This window comes from Jatropha curcas, chromosome 11 (genome assembly GCF_041381405.1).
Source record: "Jatropha curcas cultivar XTBG-Jc1 chromosome 11, XTBG_Jcur_1.0, whole genome shotgun sequence".
In the NCBI taxonomy this organism is placed as follows: domain Eukaryota; kingdom Viridiplantae; phylum Streptophyta; class Magnoliopsida; order Malpighiales; family Euphorbiaceae; genus Jatropha; species Jatropha curcas.
The window spans coordinates 20,543,702-20,566,753 of NC_143161.1; the positions used below are offsets into that span (position 1 = coordinate 20,543,702).

General features: G+C 36.1%; 1 long non-coding RNA gene, 1 other non-coding gene and 1 pseudogene across 2 annotated transcripts; 2 read left to right on the top strand and 1 right to left on the bottom strand.

Annotated features, from left to right (window-relative positions):
* Positions 1-4,825: 4,825 nt before the first annotated feature.
* LOC149492710 (small nucleolar RNA R71) lies at positions 4,826-4,932 on the top strand. The gene has a single exon (XR_016319036.1). It is a non-coding gene; the product is annotated as a small nucleolar RNA R71 (small nucleolar RNA).
* Positions 4,933-14,407: 9,475 nt separating this feature from the next.
* LOC149492711 (uncharacterized) lies at positions 14,408-16,314 on the top strand (annotated as a pseudogene).
* A 5,157-nt stretch (positions 16,315-21,471) lies between these two features.
* LOC110009256 (uncharacterized) lies at positions 21,472-22,827 on the bottom strand. The gene is made up of 2 exons (XR_002284135.3): positions 22,464-22,827; positions 21,472-21,949 (listed from the first exon to the last, which is right to left on the bottom strand). It is a non-coding gene; the product is annotated as an uncharacterized LOC110009256 (long non-coding RNA).
* Positions 22,828-23,052: the final 225 nt, after the last annotated feature.

The window sequence follows — 23,052 nt, forward strand, 5'->3', positions numbered from 1 at the left end:
TGTTTTCCCGGACTGCAAACAGTCCGGCCGGACCGGAGGCCATTCGAAAAGTTCACCGAAAGTATGCCAATATGGTAATTGAAACGTCCGGAAAATTACGACGATCGCAGAACTAGTCTCGGAATATTTTTTTGGAGATACGGAGCTCCCGAAAAAACCTTTGGAACGAAAAAAAACTAGCGAGTGGACAGGATAGGGTAACAGCAGCCGCCGTCCACGGTGGCAGCAGCCGCCCTCCAGCCGGGTTTTTCCCTATAAATACAGCCCCGAATCGACAGTTTTAGGCACTCGGTCTGTGCTGACGGACGCTCTCTTCTCTCCTACGCTCCTTACGGTTCTTCTACTGCTTTTTTGCATTTAGTTTATGCTTTTATTACTCTGCTGTTGTGATATTTGGTCACTTAATTGAATTAATTTTAATGAATATTCCCCAAAGGAGGAGCTTAATCTGGAATTTTCAAACTGAAGCTAAGAAGCGGCCGCCGATTAACTCAGGTAATAACGAAACTCTGCCTATTTAATTTCAGCATTTTGTGCATATTCTCTTCTACTCTAAATTCTAATTAAATAATTAAATAACTGCATTCACACCATCGTCATTTTGGCAGCAAATTGCCTTAAGTAAATAAGTTTAGGCTAAAATGCCCGGTTAATCAATAATCGTGGTATTAATGCTTAACTCCGAACATATTGGCTAAAGTGCCTAGTTAATTAATAACTACGGTGTAATTGCCTTTATTTCGAATAGTTTGGCTAAAAGTCCAATTAATCAATAATTGTGGCTAAAAGCCTGAATCAATCACGTTTTTGGCAACAAAATTGCCTACAGTTTAATCAATCACGTTTTGGCAACAAATTGCCTACGGTTTAATCAATCGCTTTTGGCAACAAATTGCCTATAACTCAAATAACCACTTTTTGGCGACAAATCGCCCAAATATCACCTTTTCTTTGGCAATAAATTGCCTAAATTACATATCATCTTTTGGCACGAATGCCTTAATCATTTTGGCGACAAATCGCCCAACAAAACCCTTTTGGCACAAATGCCCTTAATCAATCACTCTGGCGACAAATCGCCTAACCAATCTTTGGCAACAAATTGCCTAATCAAATATCAACTTTTGGCACAAATACCTTAATCAACCATTTTGGCGATAAATTGCCCAAACATCAATTTCTGGCAATAAATTGCCCAATCAAACACCTTTTGGCAACAAATGCCTAAAACAACAAATCAATCAACATTTGGCAAAAATGCCTAAAAAAAATGCACGAAGCATGCACACACTCATGCATGAAGCATACCCCTTCAAAATGCCTTTGAATAGGCTTTATCGAACTACGTCGGCTTTGATCTCTCATTCAAACGAGAGTACGTAGGCACTTTCGGGATTTAACCCCGAGCGGCAAGTCGAAATCACCAAAACACTTTACTGGTCCAATTGCATCAATTTACCTTGCAAAGCATTTACACTTAGGTTAGTTAATCAGCATGACATAGTCTCGGGATCCACCTCGGGTTCGTAGATTGTGCCTTAAACTTTGGGGTAATTAATCTAGACTTAGGTTAATTAAAATTGGAGTCATTTAGGGTTCTTTCTTAGTTTTCCCTTATAAAAATAAACTAGGTGGCGACTTCATAAAACACACATGTGAGCGTACCTCATTCAAGCATAATTTTGCCTTCGGGGGAGGGTTCACAGTGGTCGGCTACGAGGTTTTCAGTTCCTTTCTTATCGCGAATTTCTAGATCAAATTCCTAAACAAAAGAACCCAACGGATTAATCTTGGCTTTGCATCTTTCTTTTCTAACAAATACTTAATAGCAGAGTGATCAGTGTAAACTATTGTTTTGGCTCCAATTAAATAGGCCCTAAATTTGTCAAAAGCAAAAACAATAGCTAGCAGTTCTTTTTCAGTGGTGGCATAATTTAATTGTGCATCATTCAATGTGCGACTAGCATAGTAAATGACGTGCAACTTCTTTTCCTTTCTTTGCCCAAGAACAGCTCCAACAGCATGATCACTAGCATCACACATAAGCTCAAAGGGAAGAGTCCAATCTGGTGTAGCAATGATAGGGGCTAAGATCAACTCTTTCTTCAACCTGTTAAAAGCATTCAAACACTCTTTGTCAAAATTAAAAAGAACATCTTTAACTAATAAATTACAAAGAGGTTTTGTGATTTTGGAGAAGTCCTTGATAAATCTCCTATAGAATCCTGCATGGCCAAGGAAGCTCCTTATTCCTCTCACTGAATTTGGAGGAGGTAGCTTTTCAATTACCTCGATTTTTTCTTTGTCCACTTCAATTCCTTTTTGTGAGATTTTATGTCCTAGAACAATACCTTCACTAACCATAAAATGACATTTTTCCCAATTTAAAACTAGGTTAGTGTCCTCGCATCATTGCATTACTAAAGATAGGTTGTAAAGACATGCATCAAAAGAGGAACCAAACATAAAAAAATTATCCATGAATATTTCAATAAATTTTTCTACCATGTCAGAAAATATGGACATCATGCATCTTTGAAAGGTTGCAGGAGCATTGCATAATCCAAAAGGCATTCTCCTATAGGCAAAAGTGCCATAAGGGCAAGTGAAGGTGGTTTTCTCTTAATCTTTGGGAGCAATAGATATTTGGAAGTATCCTGAATAACCATCCAAAAAACAATAATAGGGATAACCTGCAAGTCTTTCAAGCATTCGATCAATAAAGGGTAAGGGGAAGTGGTCTTTGCGTGTTGCTTTGTTCAACTTCCTATAATCAATGCACACACGCCAACCTGTGACTGTTCGAGTAGGAATTAATTCATTATTTTCGTTAGAGATAACTGTCATACCTCCCTTTTTTGGAACGACTAGAACAGGACTTACCCAACTGCTATCGGAAATAGGATAAATGATGCCAGCATCCAAAAGTTTTATGATCTCAACCTTGACTGCCTCCTTCATATTTGGATTTAATCGCCTTTGATGCTCGATTGAAGGTTTATAGTCTTCCTCCATCAGAATCTTATGCATGCATACACTTGGACTTATTCCCTGTAAGTCTGAAATTGACCACCCTAGTGCTTTCTTATGTTTTCGAAGAACCTGCAACAACCTTTCCTCTTGATCAAGTGTTAAGTGAGAAGAAATAATAACAGGAAAAGAATGATTCTCACCTAAGAATGCATGTTTTAAATGAGATGGAAGCTGTTTCAGTTCTTGCTTTGGTGGTTCACTTTCTTTCTCATTCATGATGCTTAATTCATTAATATCATCTTTAATATGCAAAGTGTTTTCCACACATTCATCAACAACATCAATTCGAAAGCAATCATTATAGTCCATAGGCAGTTTACAAGATTTAAGAACATCAAAAACAATTTCCTCTTGACCAACCGTCAAAGTTAATTTGCCTTCATATACATCAATTAATGCTCTTGCAGTTGTAAGAAAAGGCCTTCCAAGGATTAAGGATCCTTACCTATCTTCATCAATATCAAGAATAACAAAATCGACAGGGAAGAGAAATTTACCTACCTTTACAAGCACATCTTCTACAATTCCTCTTGGATATTTGATTGATCGATATGCTAATTGTAGAGACATCCTCGTTGGCTTTAGCTCTCCCATTCCTAGCATCTTAAAAACTTCATAAGACATAAGGTTAATGCTAGCACCCAAATCTGCTAAAGCTTTTTCAAAATCAAGATTACCAATATTGCAAGGGATAGAAAAACTTCTTGGATCTTTCAACTTTGGAGGCAATTTATTTTGAATAATTGCGCTACACTCCTCAGTTAACATTACCTTTCCTTGATAATTAATTTTTCATTTCTTGCTCAGGATTTCTTTTAGAAATTTCGTATAACTGGGCATTTGAGCAAGAGCTTCAGCAAAAGGAATGTTCATTTGAAGCTTTTTGAATACATCAAGAAATTTGAGGAAGCTTTTGTCATGTTGTGCTTTCTTTAACCTTTATGGGAAGGGAACAGGTGGAACATAAGGTTTCACTTCTTCTTGCTCTTCTAGGTCAATGATAGGAACTCTTTTTTGCTCCGCCGTTTTCTTTTCTTTCTTTGGTGGCTCTTCTAACTGTTTACCATTTCTCAAGGTAATAGCCTGTACCTGTTCTTTAGGATTCTTTTCAGTATTACTAGGTAACGTACCTTGAGGTCGGGATGCCATCATGTTTGTGAATCGTCCTAGCTGAATCTTTAAATTCCTTATCGCAGCTTGTTGGATTTTGTTGTTTTCTCTGGTTTCGTTCATGAAATCCATGTGCGATTTAGAAAGGGCAGTAAGGAGATCATCATGAGATTTCTTCTCTTGAGGAATAAAGCCTGGTGGTGCGTTCAAATCATTATTAGGATTCCCATATGACAGATTAGGGTGATTCCTCAATCTGTTATCATAGGAGTTGGAGTATGGGTAATTCTTCCTTCCTTGATTCATCACATAGTTTACTTGTTCCAAGGTTTGTGGATTCAAAGAGTCTATCATGCATTCTCCAATCCCATGTTGCCCATTACACCTGTCACAAACTTGCATAATAGAATTTACAGGATTAATGGTCAATAAGTCCAATTTTCTTGCCATATTATCTACCTTGGCATTGAGTGCTGTAGTGGGATCTATTTTATAGACTCCTGCAGTTTTCTTCCTTTCGGAGTTGCTTTGATAATGGCTATTGTTTACTATCTTCTCTATCAAGTCATAGGCCTCATCAATCTCTTTTTTCTTAAAAGATCCACCTGCAGCTGCATCTAGAGTAATTTTAATGTTAGGAGATAATGCATTATAGAAAGTTTGTACCCGTAACCATTTAGGCAAACTGTGATGTGGGCATTTTCTTAATAAGTCCTTGAATCTTTCCCAAGCTTCTTACAAACTTTCTTGATCATGGTGGGCAAATGTCATTATCTCATTGCGCAGTTTTGTAGTTTTTGAAGATGGAAAGAACTTTGCTAAAAACTTTTGGGCTAATTCTTCCCATGTTGTGAAACTTCCAGCAGGGCATGACTGTAACCAAGATCGTGTTTTGTCTCTAAGAGTGAAAGGGAAGAGTCTCAATTTTATGGCATCTTCGGAAACACCATTCTGTTTGAAGGTATCGCAAATTTCCAAGAAATTTGTGATATGAGCGTTAGGATCTTCACTAGGTAAACCTCGATATTGAATTGAGGTGGAAAGCATTTGGATAATTGCAAGTTTAATTTTAAAATTTTTAGCTTCCACCCGAGGTCTTTGTGATACTTTAGGTTGTCCCATTAAGATTAAGTGTTGTGTAGTCCCGCAAGGTGCGGATCAGATGTTGAGGTGGAGGTCTGTTTTCTAGTTCGTCTTCGTTGACCATGTCTACTTGTTGTTCGGGTTTGCTTTCACGTGTTCTTCTTCCGACGTTGTTCCTGCGACAAGTTCTTTCAATTTCCGGATCAAAGATTAGGGGTTCAGTCCTACCTGATCTTCTTTGCATAAACACCTGAAATAATTCTTAAAAGAAGAATTAAATAAAACAAAAGGAATGTCTAAATTAATAATAGGGTAATTAGTATTGATATTGATAATACTAATCCCCGGCAACGGCGCCAAAAACTTGACGGTGATTTTCGCAAGTGTACGAAATCGCAACAAGTAATATAGAGTGAAAGAGTATCGTATCCACAGGGATTGTATATCAAGTACCAAAATTGTGTTAACCTATGATTATTTAAACGACAATAAGAGAGATTTGTTGTAAGAAAAGTAAATTCTAAAAATAAAACAGAAAGGAATCAAACAATCAATATTCAGATGAGAAGAAATCAAGGATTTTAAAACTACTAGGGATTTTGATTTCACTTAATTCTATCCGATTTATTTTATTAGTTTGTTAATCAATTTTAATTGTTCAAGTAGGGGAAACAACCCTAAAATCACTAACAAGCTCTACCGATGTATTGTTAGCTATTCTAATCCGGTCTAATTACCTATCTTCCAATAGCGCAATCAAACATGAATTAAATCATTAAGTTTTATGGTTTGTTTTGTGAATTCATAACCTAAGGTCATTAACTTATGAAAACCCCCCCATGAGTCAAACCATATAGCTTCCGCATTAAGTTATTATTCTCATATAATTTATTACCTTTTTCATATCAAAAACCCTTCTCCCGATAGTGATTAATGAAACAAATCAATCTAGGAGAGAAACTCTGCCTGGAAGCATTAAGTTCAATAATAAATAATATCGTGAACAAGGAAAAGCAAATCTAATATTATAAATTGGAATCAAATTAAGCTACATCAAATCCCTAGTATGAGAGTTTTAGTTCGACATAGTAATTAAATAAAACTAAATAATACTTAAATAAAACTTCATAATCAATAATTAATAATGAAAAGAAAAACCAAGATTAAGAGTTTAGAAATAAAAACTAGACAACAAATACGTGGAAAATCTGACTCCGTTTAGGAAATAGAATCTTTATTAAGTACGAAATCTTCTTTGGAGATCATAAACTGTTTAGGCTTTGAATTTCTTCTTAGTTAGGACTCTTCTCTCTTCCTAAATAGGCTTAGATCTTGTTTTGCACGTTAGGAAAATATTTGAGGTGGCCCCATGTACGTTAAAAAGACTGGCTTGCGTTTTTTTATTCAAGACAGTTTTGCCTTCGTAGCACGGGCGTGCCAGATAGCACGGCTTGGGCGTGCTAGAGTCTAAGTCTATGAATGATTCAGCACGGGCCGTGCTCTACAACACGCTCAGAGGAGTACTTGTGGCATGGCGTGCGCCATAGCACGGGAAGGGCGTGCTAGGCTCTGACTTTCCAAGATAAATTGCATCACGGGCATGCTAGGCAAGCACGCCCTGAGGTCCTTTTAGGCACCGGCATGCCAGATAGCACGGGCTAGCCGTGCTAGAGCCTGAGTGTTTTGCTTTATAATGCTCTTTTCTGTGCTAAAACCCTATAAATTTCTTTAAGATCAAGTGGATTATGATTCAAGGAAGCTTTGAACAAAATTATAATTAAAATGAAGCAAAAATTAATTAAAGTGATAAAATTTACTATAATTCCAAATAAAAACTATATTAAAAATACTGTAAAAATGACACCTATCAAAATACCACACATACATACACATAATATTTGAGAAATTTTTAATAGATAATTATGACTTTCAAGTTTTTGGATTTTAGAGATTTTTAATTAGTTTTTTAAGAAAATTCTATACTTTTAAATTTTTGAATACTGCATGTACGCACCTACGTAAGAAATTGTAATATTTAATTAACCTAATAAATATTTTAAAATTTCATCTAATAAATTTTAATAATATTTATTAGTTCATTTAATCTCTTCTATTTAATTAATTTATTTTAAATTATCCAAAAAATTTCTATTTACTTTATATATTTTAGAGGGCTAATATATTTTAGAGGGCTAATGACCATAAAAGTCCTGTACTTTTATCATTTTTGTAATTCTATCCAATCCTTTTAATTTTGGCAATTGGTGCCTTGGATTCAATTCTTTCTTGCAATTCTAGTAACTATTAAGAGCTCGTTTATGAACAACTAAGCTGTCTGTTAGTTAGATCCACCAATTGCCTCATCAGCACCACATCAAATAGACACATCGGTATAGAAGACAATTACAAAGCAATAATGAAACAATGCAGTTTTAAATGGAGTTTAATGTGCCACTCCATTGGAGATTAGAACGATGCTGTAATGAGTTAGAAAGGTTTTATAACGTCTTAACTGATCTTAATTTTTCCTTAACTCTTTTCCACCATCCATAAATCTCAACTCTATTGAGAATCCCTAAAATTGATTCTGACAAAATTAGCTGACTTGTAATTTCTCTCCTTTTTTAATATGGAGAAAGCGATAAGAAAGAATTGAAGAGGTGGGTCTGACTTGTAATTTCTATGCTCCAAAGACAATAAGGCTTCCACAGTGTTAGTTGGGGGGATAAAAATAATATTGGTGGATTGATTTTAGCCTTGTCCTCCTAACTAAGGTATTGGTTTTGTTATTTTATATTTGATTTTAGTATTACTGTTGAACTTTGTCATTTTGTTATTATGCCTGCCTTTTATGCATAACTGGTCATTGTATAACATGATTCTGGTTGGAAAAAGAAGAATAATAGACATTCTTCTACTCCTGGTTTGATGATTTATGGAATCCTTTTAGTAATATAATGGGTTCAAAAATGCAGGATGACTGAATTCTTTACTATTCATTTTTGGCATGGCGGCTTCATACATTTAGATAGGGTTGTTGCATATGTTGGTGGGCGGGATTCATTTTTTCCAATTGTGATCCTAACAAGCTTTCATTTCGGATATAAATGATTTTGCTATTCAATGCGGCTATACAAATGTAACCAAAATGGCATGTAAAGTGCCTAACATGGTTGGACCTGGGTCTATTAGATTAATTACCAGTTATATTTGATAAATTAGAAATTTCATACTTAGGGAAGACACTTATGGAGAGATTTTGGTATTGGTAGAGGTGGTGGATGTGCACAGTCAATGTGAGAATTTCAACGCTAATGTTATAGGAGATAGTGATAATGATGAGATTGATGATATAGTAACTAGGCTACTACACAAACCAGTGATTTGCATAGTGTGAATGTCATAGAAGCTAAAGATGAAGGCGACATATCTTCTGATGATCCTGATTATGAACCTAATGCTGTATTGAATCAATTGAAAAGGAGATATCAGCAGACGATGAAGAGTACCATTTGGCAAGAAGAAACAAGAAAGCGTATAGCAAGGGAATCTGTTCTGAATATAATCATAATTAAGAAGGTGTTTTATTTATATCGAAAAATTATCTTGAGGTGGAGATCAATAACTATAATGCAACAAAAAATATTGGTGAAGATAATGGCTACTTGAGTGTGTATGATGAAAGCGAAGATGATGTTTTTACTCCTCATAGTAGTGATTGTGTTTATGGAGTGAATAGGTTAAGAAAAAGAAAGAAGGATGTTGTGTATGATCCTAAATGTGACCATTCGAAGTTGAAGTGTGTGATTGGGATGAGATTTGCAGGTCATGAACAGTTTAGAGAAGCTGTTTAGGAATTTGCAATTTCCAATGGGATTGATGTAAAATGGAAAAAATGTAGTAGTTCAAAGGCAGATGCAAGATGTGTTGAAGGTTGTCCATAGAGAATATATGCTAGCCAGCTCCAAAGAGAGAGAAAATTTATTGTGAAGACATATTGTGATGAGCATAAATGTTATAGGACTCTCAGAAACAGACAAGCAACTAGAAAGTGGATTGCCAAGAAGTTCCTTCGCAAGTTTAGGAAGAATCTTGAGTTGAAAGAGAAGTTTGGTTTGACAGTTACAATATCTTTATGTCACAGGGCGAGGCAAATGGCCCTAGACATACTTAGGGGTTCACTTAAGGATCATTATGCTAAATTGAGATCATATAATGCTGACTTGAATCATTTTGACAGGAATGGTAGATTTGAGTTTATGTTTGATGATGAAGCAAAGGCTGGAATAATTACGTTCAAGAGATACTATATCGGGTTCAGTTGTTTAGTAAAATCATTCGCTTGTTCTTGTAGGCTTATTATTGGCCTTAATGGTTGTTTTTTGAAGACTCCTGTGGGTGGAATTCCTTTATCTGTAGTGGGTAGAGATGTTAATAATCAAATGTATCCAATAGCTTGGGCTATTGTTGAGATCGAATGCCAAGCTACATGGACCTAGTTTTTACGAATCTTTTTTGAAGAATTAAGTTTGGGCGATGGACTTAGATGGACCTTTGTCAGTGATCAACAAAAGGTCAAGTCATTCACTTTTGATTTTTGGAATAAATTAGACATTAATTTATGACTACATTGATACTTTGATTTTTTTTTTTTTTTTTTTTTTTTGTTATAGGGTCTCATTAATGCTATTCAAGAGCTAGCCCCTTGTTGTAAGCATAGGAATCGTGCAAGGCATATCTATGCAAACAGGAAGAAACACTTCAAGGGTGAGACATTCAAAAAACTATTTTGGAGGGAAACAAGGGCTACATATCATGCAGAATTCAAACAAGTTATGAAATAGTTGAAGGAGGAATGTGTTAAAGCCTACGATGCATTTATGAAACAAAATCCAGAGAAGTTCTGCAAAGCTTTCATAAATGGCCTCCCTAAATGTGATGTTATTGAGAATAATTTATCTAAAACATTTAATGGGTATATTTTGAAATCGAAGTGCATGCCTATCATTGATATGTTGGAAGGAATAAGGAGTGCTTTGATGGAAAGGATGCATGTGAAGAGAGAAATGATGTTGAATTCGAGCCATGTTATTCCACCGAGAGTGAGAGCAAAACTAGAAAAATCAAAATTTTAAACTAGATTTTGCACTCCAAAGCCTGCTGTTGGTGACAAATTTCAAGTTTCTATGGGTGAAGATGCACTCATAGTGCATCTAAATGGGAAGACATGCTCTTGCAGGGTTCGGGACATAATTGCCATGCACTTTCATGTATAAATTACATGAAGTATGAAAGACAGTGATTTTAATGATGCATATCTAAAGAAAGAGACATATTTGAGGACATATAATGATGCACTTTAGCCATTAAATGGTTTTGAAATGTGGCCTAACGTTTATGAGAATCCAATAAAACCACCTAACTATGAGAAGAAGGCAGGGAGGCCTAAGAGGAAGAGGAGACATGGAGCTGATGAGGAACCCAAGAAAGTAGGAAAATTGCTAAGGATCGGGTCATAGATGAAGTGTCAAAACTGCTTCCAGTATGGACACAACAATAGGACATGTAAGGCCAACCCTATAGAAGTCGAACCAAGCTTACATCCTCTAAAGGTTAAGCCATAACTCTTAATATATATATATATATGTATATTATAATCATAGATATGTTGTTTAGCATTAATGTACTATTTGATACTATCAGGTGAAAAGAAAGCTAAGATCCCTAAAGGATGCAACTAATGCTAATACTAATTCCCAAGCAATCAAGTCGGTAGACCTCCAAAACCCAACGCCACCCAACAACAAATTAAAGAACCATCCCCATTATGTGAGAGGAGAGCAAAGATGAATCCGACAGCAATTGCTGCAAGGGATAAATTAATTGTGAGAATATCTTTTTTTGGATCCTATAATTCACTCTACTTGGATTGTGTTAGTGCTTTAAAAATTTGAAATTTTTATTTGCTTATTACTTAATCTATAATAGGCATTAAAAGGTTATGGATGTTATGTCTCGATGGAAATTGGTAGGATGTATTTTTAGGTAATTTCATGATTTAGTGTGTTGAAAATGACTTTTAAAATAGTTCATTTTACAGCTTTTGTTATGTAACAGACTGATTTTCTTTTAGTGTCGGTAATAGTGATTTACCGGTCTGTGAATAGTACCATCGGTCCGGGACTTGGTATTATTTTAGTCTGAAAAAATTACTATGCCTATTTAATATTTTATTTACTATTTTTGGAGCATGTTTGCATGATTTAGGCGGGTAGAAAATATTTCATGAATATTATTGGAGAGTTTATGTATTAAATGCATAATATTTCTAGTTTGGTATATTAAGAAATAAATGAGGAATTATTTTAGTGGAGTTAATTTAATTAATTGGTGGAGTTAAATAATAAGTAGAAGAGAATTATTTGAGGAATATTTAGAGCCATTAGATGAGATTACTTAGGACTTGATCTTAGCCACACATTTGGCATGAAATTAGGAAGTCAAATTTGACTTTTTCACTTTAAAGTTATCACCACAACACTTTTTCTTTCTTCTCTTTTCCTTCTCCATGCCATTTTCCTCTTCTTTCATTTTCTTCATTTTCTTACCTCCAAATTACCACCAAGCTACCTAATTAAACCATGAAATAGTACTTAATTCTTAAGAATTAAGTAGTAGAAGTTGAGATTGGTGATTAAAAGCAAAGAGAAGTGAAGTTACCATTGAAGCAAGTAAGTTGTGGTTTTTGAGTTTTGTGAATTAATAAGTAGAATTCATGGTTTAGACATGTTATTGATGCATTAAATCATGCTCCAACTATTTCTTTTGTCAAGTTTTGCTTTTAATGTTGATTTCTCATACCTTGAAGAGGTTGGAGAACCCTCCTCAAAGGGTAAAGAGAAAGCCAAGGAGTAAGGCTTTCCAAGCTTATTCAAGCTTGTTAATAAGGTTAGTGCAATCATATTCTCTTTCCCTTTCACTTGTTTAAGTTGTTTTTACATGATTAGGTTTTTGAATGTATTTTGGGAACTTTGTATGTTGTGGTTAAATTGATGAATTTTAATGTTAGATATGTTCTGAAGTAGGATTGGAACTCATTTTTGACCCCTTTATACTTCCCATTTGTTTCTGATTCTTCATGAAAGTTGTAGCTCTATTTCTCAGCTTTCCAAAACATATTCTTATGTCTAATTCCGATACTTGTAGCTCAACTTATGATTTAAATACCAAAACTGGTTCTGTTATGGTGTCTTACCTGTATATCCAAAATGATTGTCCATTTTGACCACTCAAATGGCAACATAACCTCTTATGTTCTGCATAAAAGTTGTAGATTTACTTCTTATCTTTCCAACCCATCCTCTTGTGTCCAATTTTGAGATACATAGCTCAACTTATGGCTGAAATACCCAAACTAACTCTGTTGTGACGGGCCACATGCATCACTAAATTGAGTGCCCATTTTGACCACTATAACGACAAGATTAGGTTCTGAGTTCTTCATAAAAGTTGTTTCCCTGTGTCTTGAGACTCCTCTCGTTCTAGATTGGTTTAATTTGAGTGTTTGGTTAAGTAGGAATTTAATAAACATTGGACTTGGTTCTGCTGAATCAGGTTTGATCTGTTGGTCTGTGTTCCTAGCTTTTGTTTGCTATCTTACCAATTGATCTGGGCTGTGGTCCCTTCTTAACATTTGTACAATTTTGTCTTAGCTTTCTAATGAATCTGATTTCATTCAATTTAGAGGCCCATAACTCAAGTTATATTTTAAAAACCCAGCAAAGGTCAAATTTATGAAAATGCTGAAAAGTTCTTGATTTATGTACTTTTATACTATATTAAGTCTATATTAAGTCTATACTATATTAAGTATATATATCTATAGTGTTTTGAGTAAGAATTTTAAAATGATGGGTATTAAGAAATGAAGAGTTTTTTATTAAGAATTATTACTTTGTGAAAGAATGATTTTGATTTAGGCTCTACTATGCATGATTGAAATGTGGTATGATGAGATTGATTTTGTTATGTGAAGCTATGATCATAAGCTAGGGTTATCAGCCCTTACAAATAGGCGGACGCGCTTATTTGTGTGATGGGGATGGTGCTTTCATAGGCCACGATTGTGTGATGGGGGTGGCGCTAACATAGGCCATGATCAAATCTGCTTATGTTCATTCTGCATGAGTACGAGCCTTAACTAAAGAATGAAATTTATTTTTGCTATAAAAGAATGAAGACAGATTTGTATTTATAATCGTCTTAGTGGAGTAATTTAAAGCATTTGTGAGACTTGCCTTGGCTATTCTTGTTATTTTAATTGTTGGTTATTTAGCACCATTGAGTCTTCCACTCAGCGCGTTGATTTTTATCACGCGCAGGTTAGGAGCGGAGGGTGTTCTGCAAGACCAGAGGAGTAGCATCATAGTAGATATCACATTTTGGGTAGGATATTTTGTAAATGGTGATTTTTGGCATGTATATAAATATTGTGTTGTGGAGGTTGTATATAATAAGTTTATAATGTATTAAGAGTTATTTTTGGTGTATGATGATTATATATTCCTTGAAAAGAATGTGTTTAGAATATTATGAGTATACTGATGGATATTTAGAAGTGCTTGTGATATGTTGTGTTGAATTGGAGTTTTGGGGTTTGGAGAAAATTGGAATTGTGTATATTTTCTTTGTGTGACAAGTTAATTTTTAGGGGAAACCCTTGCGAAATTTTCGTAGGAATTTCCTTCATTATATATTTTTTATTTTTAAACAATGTTAATTACTTGCCTCCTTATGAAAATCTAACCACTTCTAATTTGTGATCTAGCTTTAATAAGTGACATAAGACGGTGCTCCAGCACCGATTGTGGCATCCGCCGTCTGATTCTCCGGGATTGGCCGGTGGGTGTTACATGTTAACATGATATTTTGCTATTTATGTACATGAGAAGAGTCCAAGCAATGATAGTGTAAAGTATGTCAGTGGCTACAGAGCAACAACATTGGCTGCATTTACAAAAACCATGTCAAATGCAAAAGGTAAGGAGCCAGCAACAAGTCATGTCCAACAGCATTCAAAAATCCAGTGGTATTGTGATTGGAAGTGAAGAATTGACTTTAGCAGGGAAGTGAAGAAATTTTGTCAAAGTCAATGTTGAGAATCCCTTTTTGCAGAGTTTAACATGCTGTAATTGGTACTATTGCTACTACCTTGAATGCTGGTAGTGTTGTTCTTACTTTCTTCCCCAACTTTAATATGTCTCTTAAAGATCCACACCTCAGCACAACCTTAAAGGTTAAAGTTCAGATCACTGGCGTAGAGCAAGTTGCTGAAACCATTTCAACCACTTTACACTACCAGATTGTTTACAGACTTCAAGATCATGCCATAAACCTCCAGACACCAGGCATCTCACATGGTGATGCCTTGTTCATCTTTGCAGATGGAGGTCCCACTCCAATTATTGTCCAGACACCTAGGCAACTAGAGAAGAGCTTGAAAAACTAATTCCATCTGTATGGATTACCAAATATGAACAGCTGCACCAGCACCCTCAACCTGTTCAGAAACAGGACCCAATCTTCGTCAGACAGCTGGATAAGTATGTAAGGATTTCATTTCTCCCATCCATCTCCTCCCCTAGACATTCGGTCTCCATGATTCAGCCAGTAAAGAGCAAACCTTTGAAAGCTCCTATTCATAGCTTTTCCCATACTGGCTGTGAGATTTATTCATCTAAAGCAGATGGTCACTTTCTTTGGGATGTTGATCCCCATATGTGTGATCCTGATTGTACATGTCACTATGATAATCTTGACTGGATAGAACATGCTACAGTCTCAATTACTCCCTTGGAGCCTTCTCCTTTCAAATGCAAGAGAGATTCATGCCAACCAAAATCCTTTCACTCTCCTCATGATGATGATGATAAAGATCTATGGAAGGGATCTCCCTGGGTCGTACCAAAAGCCAAGACTATGACAGATGATGACTATCTCAAACACTGTTTTGAGATTCTTGCAAATGAAGGCCTCCTTTCTTGTCCTCCTCCTCCTACTTTCTATTCTTCCTCTCTGGATGCATATCAAACTCCACCAACTCCACTAGCTTCACAAGCTTGCTACATGTTGAATCCAGAGGATTTTCCACCTCTCGAGATGGTACGAGATCCACAGTCTCGAGTAACTGCCAGTCCTTATGTCAAACAGACCACGATGCTTCCTACTGGTAACTTAGCATCTCTGTCTCCTTCTGAAGAGGTGCTCAACTGGTAGACATCCAATGCTGTTGTCTAGAACCAATACCTCAAGAATATTGATGGAAAATTGAATCAAGCTTTAACTACAACCACTCAACTTAACTCCAGAGTTTCTTCTTTTCACCAAGAGGTTCGACAACTGCATTCTTCCCTTGTTGATAAGATCGCTAAGCTTGACCAAGAACTCCACTTTATTCTGGCAACAAATACAACTTCCCCACTCTTTTCTGAAAAAGAAAGAGAAATCCAAAACCTTCGACAGCAACTGCAAGAGATTGAACGAGATCTCTACCCACCTTCACCACCTACTATACACCCTATGACTTTCCCATTTACTGTACCTTCTCTTCCTTTTACATCCTCTATGGTCCTTGTAAAACAATATTCGATGGTTTCAGATTTGGTTCCCAGACAACCCCCCAAGCCTCGAAAGAAACCATCTACTTCATCCTTCACTTCTACTTCTCAGACTAGTTCGGCGCCACTAAAAGAACCAAAGAATAAAGGCCTTGCCTTTTCTCAATTTATGGCCCAACAAGCCTCTGCTTCTTCAAGTGACTCAGAAGAGACTCTGTCTATCTTTACTTCCTCTTCAAAAGATCAAATGGACATTTCTCACATTTTCATGAATACTCCAACCTCTCCTCGAGAGCCTAAAGTTGAAATCGCTAATGATGATGATATGTCCACTCCTTTGGGAGAAACTTTGTTGCCTCCTCGACCAGCTTCAGGACCTTGGTTTACTCCGGATGATGTCCCTCCAAGTAAATGGAGAAGTAAAATCCTTGAATTCAATGCGTGGCTTGATCTTCAAATGGTTGACCCTTGAGCAGATCTAAAAGGAGTTCTTACAGAATTTACTTCTCGGTTCACTAGATCTATTCGAGAATGGTTTTCAAGCCTTTCAGAGTATTCCAGAAAACAATTCCTCGCTCATGATAATGTTAATAAAGCTCTTGCACAAATATACAATCAATTTCTTGGGAATTATGAACTCATTTTTAAGTAATGAAAGCAAGAGTTCTTTGACCGAAGGTGTTGCTCTTTGAAAGTTAAAGACCTGGAAACACACTACATTTAGATGTCTAAATTATACTATGAGATTTCTGGTATTAATGATGACAATCTAAAATATACCTTTGTTTCTTCTCTGCCTGATGAAGTCCAATGAGAAATCCAACGAATGATTCAAGATTGTCGCAAAGATATCAGCCAAATCTCTCTTGGTGAAGTTTTGCAATTCACCTTGTCCTCTATTGAACGTATGTGTGAACAGCAAAAATATTCAAGAAAAATGCTTAAGGTGATCTCCTTCTTAAAAAGGTGTGCAACTGTGATCATTTGAAAACAAAATGCAAAGACAGTCATTGTTCTTGCACTCCCAGACGGAAAAAGCACTCCAAAGGGTATTTTAAATTCCCTCAGTATTATCGCAAAGGGAAACATTTTAAAAAGATGTGATGGTTCCGAAAGAAGTCAAAATCCCATAAGAAATCAGATAAATTTTATATCTGTGGATAGAAAGGACATTTCACTCGAAATTGTCCCAATAAGCCTAAGCGGACTATTGCTCTTCTTCACCAACTTAAAGTTTCTTGCCCTGACTACTCTTCAGAACATGATCTTGAATCCCTTTTTTCAGAAGAAGATTCAGCCTCTCCTAAAACACTTTTTGCTCTCCCATATTATGATTCCGACTTTGCGTCCGACACAGATTCAGAAGAAGACACTTCCCCAGTTTTCACTATTGGCTCCCCTCTTAATATCAAACAGGAACCCTCCTGATCTTGACTTCCCAGCATCTCTTGATTTCTTACTATGCCCTTTTTCTCCACTTCCTGAAATTCCAGATGTATTTGCGGATATCTCTTACTATTTTCCACATATATCCTCACCTTGTAAAACACCTACACTAGTAGCCTCATCTCAATCCTCTCTATCAGGATCTTCTGCAGTGTTTCCTCCACTATTACCTTCCATAGATTCTTCCTAAGACCTCCCATCTTCTCCAGAAGTTACTTCTGCACAGCCTTCTCATCGAACACCACTTGTCTCCATAGAGAAACTTATCTCCGTAACTGCTCTTTTTGATACTGGCTCTCAATGTACTATGATTAATCCTGATGTCCTGCCCTCTTAGTTTTGGAAGAAAAAGATTAATCATTTTACTGCTGCAGATGGGAAACGATTCCAGACTACAATGGTTACGAAGAAAAGAATTGGACTTCAATTCTTTCCTGATTACATAGTTTGGACTTGTGTAACTGGTTCCTATCTTTTTGGACGAGACCTCCTTGTTGGATTTGATGTTTATCACATGGCAGAAAAACTCCAAATTCTTCACACTGGCTTTAAATACAAATGACAATTTAAGCCATATACAAACAGCCCCAATCAATTTACCATTTAAGATGTTCCCCCAAACTTTGTTCATATGAAGGAACTCTTCTCTCCTTGTTGGGCTAATTCACACCTCACCTTTAAACATCGTTCTTCTCTATACAAAAATTCGGATTTCTTTGTCTCTCTCCCCTTCAAACTAAATGAGGACATAAACCCTACTAAGGCTAGCCATCCTGGTATGTCTCCTTTGGATTTAGCCTTAGAAAGAACAGAATGCCATGAGCTCTTACAAAAGGGACTGATTGAACCAACCCAATCCCCATGGGCCTGTCAAGCTTTTCATGTTGAAAAGCGAACAGGGAAACTCAGAGGAAAAAAGAGACTTGTTATTGATTATAAATCATTGAACCACTTTCTTGCTGATGACAAATTTCTCATACCAAAGATTTCCTCTCTTTTGATCCATCTTCAGGCTGCCAAATACTTTTCAAAATTTGATCTTAAATCTGGGTTTTGGCAACTTGGTCTCTGCCTTGAAGATCGCTACAAGATTGCTTTCTGTAGACCAGATACCCAGTTTCAGTGGACTGTCATGCCTTTTGGATTAAAAATAGCTCCTTCTATGTTTCAAAAGGCCATGATTCGGATTTTTGAACCTTTGCTGGCAAATTGTATCATCTATATTGATGATATTCTTCTGTTCTCGGAAATAGCCAAGGCTCATGAAGAACTCTTAGTTCGTTTTCATCATCTTGTTCATTCTTATGGCATCATGCACTCTGAAAAGAAATCTATCATCGAAAAACAAGAGATTGACTTTTCTCAGCCTCCATATTGAAAATGGACAATATCAACCAGGCCCACATTTGGCCCAAGAATTAGCCCATTTTACAAATGACAACCTCTCCAAAGTCCAAGTCCAATAATTCCTTGGCTTTATCAATTATATCCGAGATTTCATACCTAAAGCTACTACATATACAAGGCCTTTATTAGCTTTGCTCAAAAAGAATCCACCTCCTTGGTTTGCAGAACATACGATCGCTGTCAAGACTCTCAAGGAATTAGCACACAGTACTCCCTCACTGACAATTCATCTGATGACGCTCAACTTATCCTCCAAACCGATGCAAGTGATTTAGCCTGGGGTGCCATCCTTATCCAACGGAAAAATGAGATAGAATCTCTCTGTAAGTTTGCATCAGGCGAATTTAAAGATGCTGAACTCCATTACCACTCTAATTTCAACGAGATTCTTGCAGTCAAGCATGGTATCCAAAAATGTGAATTCTTCCTTACAACTCGACATTTCATTGTCCGACTGGATAACTCAGCATTTCCTCGAATTCTTGACTTCAAAGGAAAGCATATCTCTGATAAACAGTTATTAAGGCTTAAAGAATGGTTTACTCGCTATGACTTTGAGGTCCAACACATAAAAGGAAAAACCAACCTGATCCCTAACTTTTTATCATGGGTCTCTAAGCCATTACCCTCCTCCTCCTCAATATCCAACACCTTTTGTCCTTTCATAGGCATGGCCCGTCAACAACCCCCAAACTTGGCTCCTCAAGAGCGTGGCATATGGATTTACCGAAAGATAATCGAGATATATCCTCAAGTGGTTCCACGACCCACATAATTTTCCTCTCCCTTTCCCTGGAGACTGTTCCCACTATAACAAAGTCTTTTCCTCATACTGATCAGGAAGTTTGGTATCTATGGTGTCTCACCACTTTATACCACCTTCCTATTGAAATTTCCTTTCTTCTTACCCTTTGGTTCCTTCATAGGGAAGAAAACCATCAGCATCCCGCTTGGTAGTTCTTTTCCCTCTTTGAAAATATCTCATCCTGACAGTACAAGCTTCGAGCATGGATTCATCAAGATAATTTGTTTTCCCATCCTGACTTCAATGTTGCTAAAGAATACATAATCATCCTTCTCCTCCACAGGCAATATGATAACTCTGGTACCACTGTTACTACCATAACACATTGGAAAAATCTCCCTTGTCGTTTTGAGGAATGCTCTCTGGACATTAAAAATGCACTCTTAACCCATGGAAATTTCCTAAATAATTCAACAAACTTGTATATACCCATGGTGAGCATGCATCGAACTGATACAGATCCCAGAAGGATTATTTCCTTTACTCCAGATCTTACAGCCGGACCTTTAGAACCCCTTGGATCAGAATTTCAGGATTCCCAACCTCCTGAAACTCCATTGAGCTCCCAGCAGATTCATGACCTTGCTCATAGAAGATCCCCCAGATTCCATACTTTTCTGAACTGGCATGACTCATCCAAAAGACAAAGGAGTTCCTATTACGACAATGAATCTGATGACTTAGATGATCCAGATTATTCTGAACATGAGCCAATAATCAAAAGACGGGACTAAAGGACAAATCCCTATTATTTTATTTTGTAATCATGTTTGTACTTTGTGTCTTTTCCCTTGTAAGTATGTGGACATGCCACATTATTGTTTGTAAGATACGATTGCCACATGGCCCTTCGCCATTGGCTACCTAGATTATATAGGATAAGATAAGATAAGGTTACCACATGGTTCCTTACCATTGGTTAACCAAATTATGTAGGATAAGGCTCTTGGCCTATAAATACGTATCCTCCTTCTCTTGTAAGATCATCGAAAGCTTCTCAGAAATAAAATCCTCTTGTGTTTTTATCTATGGCTTTCTAAATCTTTCTCTTCTCCTTTCTGAAAATAGTCACTTTCATGATCCATTGTGTACGAGAACTGTACCCCTTCCGGGTACACTGGTTCAGTGTTCAAAAGACCTAGAACGGCCTATTGAAGCCATGGATGGCATGTTGGCTGTAAGGTTGCGAATGTTTGAATAGGCATACCCTGAAGGTGGACAGCTCTCATTCCACCAAGTACTGATTTTTCCAAACTGTTTTTGTCGATGAGCAACAATGAGATGTTTTATTATATTTGGATGTTGTTTACATGGGTAACTACTATTTATTACTAGCCCTTAGCAATTTTTTAAGTAGGGTTTTTTTGGAATTGCCTTTTATTTTACAAGGTTTCTGTTATGTTCATTATCCTTCATTTTTACTGGAAGTACATGGAACATTTCAAAGTTATTATGAAAGTCTTATATTCTTTTGTATATGAAAAACCCATACTTTTCAATCCCTTCGTTGTTGCTTTTTTTTTTTTTTTTTTTTGTTGCTTTTTTATGATTGGCTTGGACATAAACGTATTCCATTTGAATATGTTGCTGGCCAATTTGATTTTCTTAACATGCCTAATATTTGTTGTTGATTGTGGCTTTACTCAATAGTATGCAGCATTTGGTAAAAATGATTTTATTTACATGGTGTTTGTCAATTTTGAATTATCATGCACCTTCCAATAGAACTAATTTCTTTTGGAGCTTTTTCTTTAGTTATTTGTTTAATATAATGTCCATTTTAGCTTTATTTGTTTATTTCGTTTAATTATAATAGTCTGTTAGTTATAAGAGTCTGTGTTCATTTTAGTTTTATCACTCAAATAGATACAATTGTCCAAACCAATGACAAACACAAATAGCTACAGTTCATTATGAAAAATAAGAGAATCTGCATATGTGCAGTGGCCAAAACAAGACTCTTTGAACAAATTGTACCAAAAAGGCTTTGAAAGCCATATTTTCATTAGATCAGATACCAAATTTTACAATGCCATCTGCATATAAGCAGAATTCTTACTGCCATTTGCACATGTCTACCAGATACACATACTCCACTTAACAATTATATTCCACATACATATACCTATATGTTCCCAGTAAGACTTACAAATAAAAAATCTTTTTAGGCAAATAATTAGCAATTCCTAAACCTCATCTAATTCAGAGTTACAAATATAATTGTTTACATACACAATGTACAGATCATGTATAACTTGAAGTTGTATTCCATCCGAGCATTTTGAAACTTCAAGGAGTTTATCTCAAGTCATAGGCTCATTGCAGTCTCTAATGCAATTGAGGTCTCCTTCTCTTCTTATGCATTTGTCCTCCAGTTCAAATAACCATCTCACCAATTAATGTCTCCTCTTGCATCAGCTTCATTTGCTTCTCTAATAACACCCTTTGGCTTGTAAAAAATTGGACAAGATCAAACCACTCAAAAAATTGATAGTCATCATCCTAAGCGACTAAACCCATTAAAAGTACTGATAGCAACAATAAGCGGAATCATTGTTTAAGCAAAAACTTGAAAGTGCTAGATTTGGCCACATTATTTTTCTGTCAGTGTTTCTTTTGTTTTCAAAATGGTCCCATCTTTTAATAAGAAATTCATAGCAGCAAGCATCACTTAAGATTGCTTTTCATTCGAGTCTCTCAAAGCAAAAACAAATTCTGTTTACCAAATGAATCAAATATCATCAAAATTCCTGCAGGTAAGTGTATCATTCTAACAATAGTACAACAAGATAGTCCTGCTTAAAAAAAAAAATGCTCAATTCAAGAATTTGTCAAAATGGAAACTAGAACCTAAAGAATCAAAATGGTAAAATTTGTTGCAAGGAGCCTTTCCACAAAGGAGTCCAACTGTTTACCTGCAAAAAATGACAAATTATTAAGATAAAAAATCAAATTCCAGTTACCTCCATTTTGGACAACAAAGGAATCGCTTTCCCTAGGTTCCTGTCGCTCTACGATGTATAAAATTTCGGCTTCAGATTATGCCTATATAACGCTGGATCCCTAGAGTTCATATGATTCTCTGACGCTTGGCTCATATTAATTGCGACTCCTGCTTCCATCGTTAGATATCAAACAAAAGAAAGAAATTGATTGAGGTAAAGAAATCTGGTAGTCTGAATGCATTGAAGTTATTTGGGATTTAAAGAGAAGGGTTAAGAAATTGGGAAGAATAAAAATGAGAATTTCCATGAAAAGAGAGGATAGAGAAGAGAGAATTGTCTTTATCAATCTCAATAAGGCATCATATAAATTTATGAAGAGAGAATAGGCATCATTAAACTCTATTTAAAACTACGTTGTTTCGTCGTTGCTTTTTAATTGTCTTCTACGCTGATGTGTCTATTTGATGTGGCGTTGACAAGGCAATTGGTGGGTCTAGTTGTTTATAAACAGGCTCTTAATGGTTGCTAGAATTGCAAGAAAAAATTAAGTCCACCGTGCCGATTACCAAAATTAAAAGGATTTGATAGAATTAAAAAAATGATAGAA